The following is a 10,292-nucleotide window of genomic DNA, read 5'->3' as shown; positions in this document are numbered from 1 at the left end:
CAAAATCTCTGTAAATGTTCAATGAAATTAGTTTAAAAAAAGTGTCGTCTTTGAAAATCTTATTTTAATCTTGTACTGTTTCTTTTAGGAATTATCAGGGGTAAAAATTGACTTGAGACTAGTTGCTTTAGAAATGATCAGAGGAAAAGTCTAGGTTGCTATGTTACTAGGATAATGGGCTGACCTAGTGGGAAAGGAGTTGCACTGCCCAAAGGCAACCTTAGGAAAAAAGATAGTAAATTTCATCCCATTCAATTACAGCCTCTGAATCCATTGGAACTTTAGCTGTGAGTCAGTTCTGACTTGACAGCAAGGGGGAGAATTTACCAGAAAAAAAAAAAAATAGCATGTGTAATGGATTGTTAGAAGAATTGATCGGAAGCTTGGATGAAACAAAACCAAAATCTTCTTGAAGGTAATAATGAAAACCTTTCTGACAGTTTCTTTTCCCTGTTGGCTTAGTGGATAAAGAGTTGTGTTACTACCCAAAGACAGATGATTTGAATCCACCAGAATGAGTAATAAAGACAGTAAAAGGCAGCCTGATCTCAGTGGTTTACAGCTTCTGAAAACTCACTGAAGGAAAGGCAGCTATAACTTAGTTCTGGCTGAACAACACATAACAACAATGTTTCTTCTTTGACTTTGGAAATTCTACCAAGCCAAAGTGGGTGATTTAAATCTGCAGCCCTCAAGCCTGGTTTTAATTGTTTTAGGCCAAACATTCTCTAAGTTATATAGCACTGGTCTATTTGCTGTACAGAGGTAATTCGTGTTGGCTGTGATGCTAAACACTGTGACACTGATGTGTCAATGCAATAATAGTTACCGATGGTGGACAGTGTTTGGTGGAGCTCCCCAATTGAAACAAGGTTGGAAGCAGGAGTCACATTCACTTCTGCAATAGCTTGCCTCCAGAAACTCTATGAACTTGGCGAAAAGATGAAAGTCATACAAGTGTTCAGGTCTTTAGACTCGAAGGCACTTAACAACAACAACAACATGGTCTAAAAGTCATTTGTATATCTCAAAAGTACATTAAAAATATTTTGGAAGGTTAATTCTGTGCAATGACTTCTCTTCCAAAAGATGCAGAAGGTCAATCTTCAGAATCAGGTTAGTGGGATTACTTTTATCACCACTTCAGCAGTAATTCCCTCTATGACCGCTTCTCAAATGACAACTGGCAGGCACAGTCCGCATAATTATTCTAAAGATAGATACTGATATATTGTGTCCAAATGAAACACAGTCAGTGGCCTTCATGGGTAATTACTACCAGCAAAGGTTGACCTGGTGTAGTGCCCATTTGGCTGGATTAGGATGAATTACTAATGTCCCCACACTTACCCACTCTGTCTACAATCCAACTAAATAATGATAGAAGCTTTGATAAGTTTTACTAATATTGGAAGGCAAAGTAATAGATTTCAATCATCTTTTTTTATCTGTATGGCATTCATAAACCCACCTCTCCAATGTCAACAATTAAGACCTACACTACCCAGTATGGTAGGCAAGTAGGCATATATGCCTGCTTACTCTTCTAAAACATAAAGTAAATAAAATTAGAATCCAATTCTTCAGTCACATTAGTCACAATTCAGATACTCAGTAGTCACATATGGCTGTGATTACTGTATTTATCAGTTCAGAAAATAAAGACTCCAATAGCACAGAACGTGTTACTGTATAGCATTGAGGGTAACTGCAGTGTCATTCATCTTTGTGGTCCAACACCTCACAGTCAATGAAAGTTCAATAACAGCTTAAAATCTATTTAGCTGGAAAAATGATTCAGAGCTCAATAATTTTCTACCTGTATCCTATCTCCCTAGGTAACTCAGTTTTCCTCCCAAGTTTATATTTCCCTAGGTAACTCAGTTTTCCTCCCAAGTTTATATTTCTGACCCTTAGAATAATGCTTGAACAGCTCTGGTAGCTAAAGAGTTACGTTGCCAACCCGAAGCCCAGTTTGAATCCACAAGCTGCTCTGAGAAAGAAAGATGGACAGTCTCCCCTCTTGTGATTCATAACTTCTGGAAGCTTCAGCTGAAGGGTCAGCTATGACTCAGTCTCAATATAGTGATTTGACACACCAACAATAAGGAAAAGGGAAGCCTCTAAGTGCAGAGTTGGAAAACTCTTAAATAAAAAGTCTCCTCTCCCTCCACTTACTTGCCCTGGGTCAGAGTGCCTTTGAACTGCTGTTGAGTTCTGAGAGAGACCAGAATTTGGTTGTTCTCCCTGGTATTTAATGAGAACAAAATCAAAACACTGAGGTGGTGGGAATGTTTTCTTTGGATGTTCAGTTATTCTGGAGAATGTTTTCTCTGGATCTACAACCCTATTATCGAGAGAAGGAAAAAGAAGAGGGAAATGGGGAGATTTAGGAGCACTCGTATAAAGTGTTATGTGCCCCAAAAAAGCAAAGCAAAGAACTGTGGCAAAAATTCACATTCATTACACTTCCACTGTGAAACCAGTAGTGAGCTCTGGTGGCCCAGTGGATAAGAAGTTGTGCTATCAATTCGAAGACAAGAGGTTCAAATTCACTACGTACTCTGTGAAACGTAGATGGACATTCTCCTCCTGTGCCATTTCTCGTCTGTGAAAACCCACTTGAGAGTCAACTATCAGTCAACTCTAAATCAAGGACAGTGAGTTGGTGAAACAGGTACGTTCTCACTGAAACCATGTAAAACCCAACCAACTGCTGCTAAGTGTATTCCAACATAGAATCACCCCTGTAGGAAAGTGTAGCACTATCCCTGATGATACGCCTGATCCAGGCCATGTTCTTCACAATTATTTGCTGGAGAGAGAGCTGGAAAATGGCCAAAGATGATCGAAGAAAAATTGATGCTTTTGAGATGTAGTGCTGGAGAAGAGTTTTGAACTGCCAAAAGAACTAGCAAGTCTGTCCTGGAGAGGGTGAAACCAAGCTGCTCCTTGGAGGCAGAGATTCAATACTTTGGGCACATTATCAGGAGGGACCAATCCTTGGAGAAGGGCATCCTGCTTGGAAGGAGGGAGGGACAGCACAAGAGAGAAGGAACCTTGATGAGATAGACTGACACAATAACTGGGGTAAGCAGTGCAAAGATATTAGAGACAGTGAGATTGGCTCAGGATAGAGCAGAGTTCGGAGCTAATGTACATGGAGTCACCATGAGCCATGGTAAATGCTATGACATATAACAACAGCAATCCTTGAAGGTTTGCGGAGCTGTAAATCTTTGCTGGAGCTGACTGCCTTCTCTTCCTCCTATAAAACTGCTTGTGGATTGAAACTCACCCATTTACTCTTGTGACTAACAGCCTAATATGTAATTCATGGTACCACAAGGTCTTCATAATCGTAAGAATAGATATAATTTGCTCCATTCTAGATATATTTAGGAATTAAGATTCAGAAATTTCAGGTGATTAAGGGACAGACTGAGATTTTCCCAGCAATCTTCTTCCTCTCAGGCACATATGCTGTTTCTATTACTGTAAGGGACCCTGCAAGGTGGGGAGGGGAATATTAGTAAGCTAAAGTTATAGAAGAAATTGTCCTCGGGTAGAGTCATCCCAAACCTAACATTCCATCTCCATTCCATGTGAAAAAGAAATTGTGAGCAATTTGATGAGGTTCCAGGGCTCTCACTGCTTATGAACTATCGTCATGTAAAACGGGACAGGAAGTGGTCTTATGTCTTGTGAAATATAGAGTTTGTTGATTTTATAGGGTGCTCTTTGTGTTATTTTATAGGCTGGATATCGTTTAGGCTAATTCTCAACAAGTTTCCAAGGACTTACCTGGTTTAGAATTTTTTCCACTACAGACTGCTACTTCTTGTCTTGTCAATTCACCTGTATAAATTAATAATAACAGCAGAATGCAGTAGAGTTGATTTCAACTCATGGCGACCTTCCATTAGTCTTCTGAGGTTGTTAATAGTAATAAAAGAAGGCCCATTGTCTCATCTTTCTCTCAGGGACCAACTGGTGTATTCGAACCACCACCCTTTGCTTAACAGCCTTACCTGTAATGTCAACATTGTTCCTTGAACTTGTAAATTAGGACACATGCTGACCTGATGAGCATTTTGATAGAATTAATTTTCTAGATTTTGAGATGGATGAGATCCTCATACAGTGGAATTTCATGTTACTTCATGCCATGGACTTTTCTGACATTACGCTTATTGTGTCTAAGTCTTTCACATGCATGCTGTATAATTCTCACTACTGTCCCATGAGTTAATAGAATCATTCCCTTTTGCTCTTGTTATGTACTCTGGAGCCAAAATTGATTCAAAACTTACCCTTCAGGGGTTTTTCAGAGGCAGTTAATTGCATATGAGAAGACTGATCTTCTTTCTTGCCTGGGGCCGAGAAGATGATGGATTTGAACTGTGTTCCTTTGGGTTGGCAGTGCAACTCCTGACCACGAGGCTACCAGTGCTCCCTATTCCCCTTTTCCAGGTGAGAGAAACAGTGTAGTTAAGAAACTCCATGAAACCATAAAACAAGTCAACTAAGACATCTCATTTCTGAAGGCTTTATAATTTTCCCTCCACAATGACAGGAAATAAGGAAAAATATAAATTCAAAATACAGATCATTTTGAGTCTAGACCCTGTGTCCTTTTTTTCCCTTTTATTTTTTATTCTTTGTTTGGATATCTTTAGTTTTCCAAGCTTTGGAAGTTGTTGGTCAGGTTTAAGGATTTTGTGGTGATAATTATACTTAATAATTACCCATATCAGGATATATGAAGACATAGAAAAAGGAAATCAAACTACTGTCTCAAATAATTAAATATTTGGACATAATTTTTCCAGAAATTAGGAAGTAAGTAAAACAGTCCAGCCCAGCAATGGTTAATTCATTTGCAGATAGGCAAATGATTAACTTAAATGCCACTTAATTGAGAAGGCATCACGATACCATGTTGAAACTGTTCAGGATAAGAAATAGGCAAAGCTACAACTCTGCAAAATTGTACGAAGATATTTTATTTAAAAATATCTTTTGTAAATCCAGATTCTCTTCCACAGCTGCATAAACAGAAGTCTTTATTCCTTTTCCTTAAATCAGCAGGTGACAGCATATACTGTACCATATTAAGGGTATTACAAGAGGTGCATTGCAAAGTAGATGGGGGAAAGGGGAAGGGAGTGGAAGGAGGAAAATGTGCAACAGTGAATGTATGAAAACCCAACCTTGTTAAAATATTAATACATTTTAAAAAATTTTACAAAAGAAATATTACATTGTATTAAATGATACATCCATTCAGTTGATATTAATGAATACCTACTATGCGCCTCACACCACACATAAGTTTGCTTTACTGGCTAATTAACAACACATAATAAAGACATGAAGACTTACAATAAATAATAAATAAAAGCCAAGTCATAAAGTTTTTCTTCTCCCTCAAAGTGGATCCAAGTAATAATTTATTTGAATCTCTACTCGAAGGCACCTTGTTAATAAAGCTTTAATTATCTACCAAGGTCATGGGTATAAAGAAATGCAAGCCAAAGCTATACGCTTCCTATATATCCCCCAAAAGGGAAATCGCCATGAAACGGAAAAGAATGAAGAATCATTTCACATCAAGAGATGTGCCTTCAGAGAAGCAAGAATGGCGAGGAGCCCTTTTTACTTACAACACTTTCCAGGCCAGCGTTAGATCCATTAATTACCTAATCCTCATGTGCCTTATTAGCCCCCTTAGAACCCTTCAGATGCTTCTAATTCCCTTAGCCTAAAGCCTTCAAAATTGGGGCTACTCGTCCTTTTGTCCCAATTAGGTCTGTGTGTGGCGTATTGTGCTGCAAATCTCTGCAGCACACTTAACACTAATTATGAACATTAATTATAGAGGAGCCTTGGGAGCTCATTGCCCATTCCAAAGTATGCGTGCAACTAAGCAGAGTTTACAATCTAGAAGACCCAGCAAAGCAAGCCCGAGTCAAGAAAGAGAAAGCATAAACAGATTTTCTTTGTTTAGAAAGTCAAGAATTATTAAGAAAGAGAGGGTCTTGAGGGAAAACTATAAAAAGGGCCACTCTATAAGTGAGACTCAAAGTCTGAGTGGCACATCCAGGAAAACACCCTTGAGTCATTTCCTGTGGCCAGAATTGTCTCAGGAGACGTACAAGAGGTAGATGCTTCAGTTGAGGATTAAATAGCCTTAATTTTAACAGAGAGTTACAGGGAATTTAGAGCAGGGTCAAGAAAAAGCAGTGCCGGAAAAGAAACCAACTAATAGAGACTTCTTGTTGTTTTTGTCAGGTGCCATTTGTTCACAGTAACCTCAGATGACAGGAGGTCAGCTGCCCCAATGGGTTTTCTTGAGTTTAATCTTTAGTGACATAGGTCACTAGGTCTTTCTCCTGAAGTCATTGGGTGGGTTTGAGCAGCCAACTTCTGGTTGGCATCTATACCACCAGAGTTCTTGAAAAGAATATCCATTACTTCCTTTATTAAATGTAAACAGTTTGCCATGTTCTGCCCAGAGAAAGTTACGTTATTAGATATAATCAAATCAACTCAAATTCATAGCAACCTTTCTGTATAATATAAATAAGTAGGTTCATAGCATTTTTGTATAACAGAAAAGGTGCATCTTCAAGAATTAACATTTATTGTGAACTAAAAACAATTCTAGCATTATCTCAAGCATTGAACCTGCATCCATACTTTGTCGCAGGATTTAGGTAATTTCACATTTTACAGATGAGAAAAATGAGATTCAACAAACATAATATACATAGTTTCTCAGAGACTACACAGAAATAGAACAAATATAAAAATAACAACCACTAATAGCTAGATATATTATTTCTATTTGTAGAAATGTTATATAATTTAAGCAATTAATAATTATCAATAGAAATAAGAATTATATGGAGAAATTATATTAAACCATGCATATTAATCAGAAGCAATTGTTATATTGAGAGAATATACCACTACACACACACACACACACATTTAATTATCATTATTTCTTATATTATTCTATATTTTTATTATATTATATATTTATTATATATTATTCTGTATAAATTATTCTATATATTTCATTATTCTATATTTCTGCACTTTCTTACTGGCTAAACCATATTGTGTAACTCAAAAACCAATACAATATTTTTTTAATAAATATATGTGCATAGCTGGGTGACAAATATGAGGAATTGGACATGTATGACCTCAGTTGAGATCAGACAATGCTAATTCAGTATCTACTAATTCTTTATTTTTGAGGATTTGTAACACTTATCTTCTGTTAGTGACAAGAATTGACTATGTATGCCTGTATTCATATACATCTTATAGTAGCTTTTCTTCTTCTTTAAAAAAAAATCTTAGTTTTTGCTATAAAGAATTTTAATTGCCTACAACCAGGAGAACATAAAATAGATGAATGGGATCTTCTAAAACTCAATCCCTATGCACATCCAAAAGTTTCTCCAATTGGGTAAAAAGGGAAGCCACAGACTGGAAAAAAAGCATTTGCTAATGACATATCAGATAAGGGACTTCTCTCCCAAATTTATAAAATACTTGAACACCACAACAAGATAAAGGTAAATAATCCAACCAAAAAATAGGCACAGGATATGAATAGAAACGTCACCAAAGAAGACATTGAGATGACTAACAAGCACTTGAAGAAATGTTCAAAATCCCTAGCTCTAAGAGAGACGCAAATTAAAACAACTATGAGATATCATCTCACCCCAGTCACAATAGCAAAATTTAACAGAACAGCAAGCAACAAATGCTGGTGAGGTTGTGGAGAAACTGGAACTCGTATTCACTGTTGGTGGGAGTATGAAATGGTGCAACCACTGTGGAAGGCAGTGTGGCGCTTTCTCAAAAAGTTGCAAATAGAGTACCATTTGACCCAGCAATTCCACTACTGAGAATATATCCCAAAGAGACCATAACTGACATCCAAACAGATATATGCACACCTATGTTTATTGTGATTTTGTTAACAAGTCAAGGAGTTGGAAACAACCTAAGTGCCCATCAACAAACGAATGGATAGAGAAGCCATGGTATATTCACACAATGGAATACTCCACTGCATTGAAAAACAAGAAACTCATGCAATATTATTCAAAATGGGTGACTCTGGAGGACATTATGCTGAGTGAAGTATCTCATCACAAAAGGACAAATATTGCATGGTGCCACTCTTGTAAATCAGGACTGACCTCCAGGCTGGGGGGAGACTAAGAAAGATGGATTCAATAATGTATACTGCATTGAAACAGAAAAGGGAGAAAACTGTTTAAAAGGGATATGTGATTAGGTATTTGTGTCATGACAGGAGTCCAGAGAAAGGCTGCATAGTGGAGTGGACCTGGGGGGAGGGTTTGTAAAACGATGAAAGAATTTTTCTTTTACTTTTCCAAGACTGTAGTGTACTAAGGGGGAGGGTTGGGAGAGGAGAAAAGTACAACAAAGAATGAATGGAAACCCAAAATCTCCGTAAATTTTCATTGAAATTAATAATATATTAAAAAAAAAGAATTTCAACTTATTACACAATGCCCACATCCTTTCATATTGTCAAAAGTAATTCCATTTAGTTAAAGTTGATTGACTGTCAATGTTAATACAAGACTACAAAATACCTTCCCAGCAAAATATCATCTAGTTTTGACTAACTGTCTGGACACTATGTTGTTGTAGTTAGATGCCATCAAGTCAAAACAACTCATAGCAACCCTATGAACAACAGATCTGAACGCTGTCCTGTGTTGTGCCATCTTCATCATCCTCAACATACTTGAGCCTTGTCTCAGTCACTGTATCAATCCACCTAACTGAGACCCTCCTCTCCTTTGCTGGCCCTCCACTTTTCCACAACCTGGCCAAATTTACACATAAAGGTAATACAAGTAAAAATCATAGTTCTAAGTCACAAATCAATTCTCAAGTCTAACATACTACTTTGTCTGTTACATTTGCTGTAATAGATTACTTCTTTCTTCTTGAAATTATCTCTTTCTTCATTCTTAGAAATCCTATTCTGCTGGATTTCTTATTATGTTATTGGTTGTGCTAGTTTAATGTTCTTTGCTCCTGCCGCTGGGGTCAGAAGTCATCTCCAGCCTGGTGGCACTCACTCTGTAATTTCAGTACAGGCCATGTTTCATAAAATCTAAGGCATAAAATGTTTTACTTTTTCACATCTCTATGTCATGACGCATCTTTAAATAGTTATCATCAGGATATAAATCTTGATTTTACTTTCTTTGATTGAAAGTGAACTTAGTGATTATTATTAATATAACGAGAACTTGGTATTATTACAAATATTACCTAAACTTCAGTAAAAAAGAAAATCTATGGATTGATAATGCTACAAATACTAGATTTAATATGTATTTAAAATTTAATGCAATGATTTGGCTTTAAAACAAAATTGTTACGTAGTACACAGCAACATGCAAAAAAATGTGCAATTGGCAATAGATACACATTTAATATCTGTGAAGCAATAGGGTATTACTAAACTTCTATTTATTTTTTTCTCTTGAAGCAACAGTCAAATGCTTTATGAATCCTATGAGAGCAAGATGTCTTCAAGTAGAAGTTGAGATATCTATCTCTATCTCTATCTCTCTCTATCTCTCTCATCTATCTCTATATCATCTTATCGATATCGATATAGATATATATGCAAAAGTATTACCTATCACATGCTTAATAATGTAACAGAAGACTGAAGCATTTGGAAGGGGTGGGTAAACAATGTATTCTTCAGAACTATTATAATAGCCTTGTGATATGATTTCATCAATAGTGGTTGTTTTTTTCTCTTTTTTAAATTTTTTAATAATACCTAAAAAATCAAGGTAGCACAGAGTGTTAAGAACTCCTCTTTTAACAGAAAGGTTGGAATTGTCCAAGTTTCCTCTCATGAGATTTACTGCCTGTGAAAACTTACTGGAGGATTAGCTATGTGTTAGTTCCCACTAGACAGTACAGAACAACAACAATAATGAATATGTGATAGAAATATATGGCCTCTGCCTCCTTAAACAGTAAAGTCTTGAAAACCCCATTAGGCTCTTCCACTGTGTCTTATTGTGTCATTATGAGTCGAAACGGATTGATTTTACTTATATTGTTGTTATGTGCAGTTGAGGCACTTTCAACTCATAGTGACATTATGTACAACAGCCCTAAACTCTGCTCTGTCCTGTGCCAATTGCACTGTCTCTGACACACCCATCCCAATTACCCCAGTCACTGAATCAATCCAC

This window comes from Elephantulus edwardii, unplaced genomic scaffold (assembly GCF_000299155.1).
Source record: "Elephantulus edwardii isolate Elephantulus edwardi_28Jun2011 unplaced genomic scaffold, EleEdw1.0 scaffold00063, whole genome shotgun sequence".
NCBI classification, from domain to species: Eukaryota; Metazoa; Chordata; class Mammalia; order Macroscelidea; family Macroscelididae; genus Elephantulus; species Elephantulus edwardii.
The sequence above is the reverse complement of the archived record's forward strand: the minus strand, read 5'-3'. Positions refer to the sequence as shown.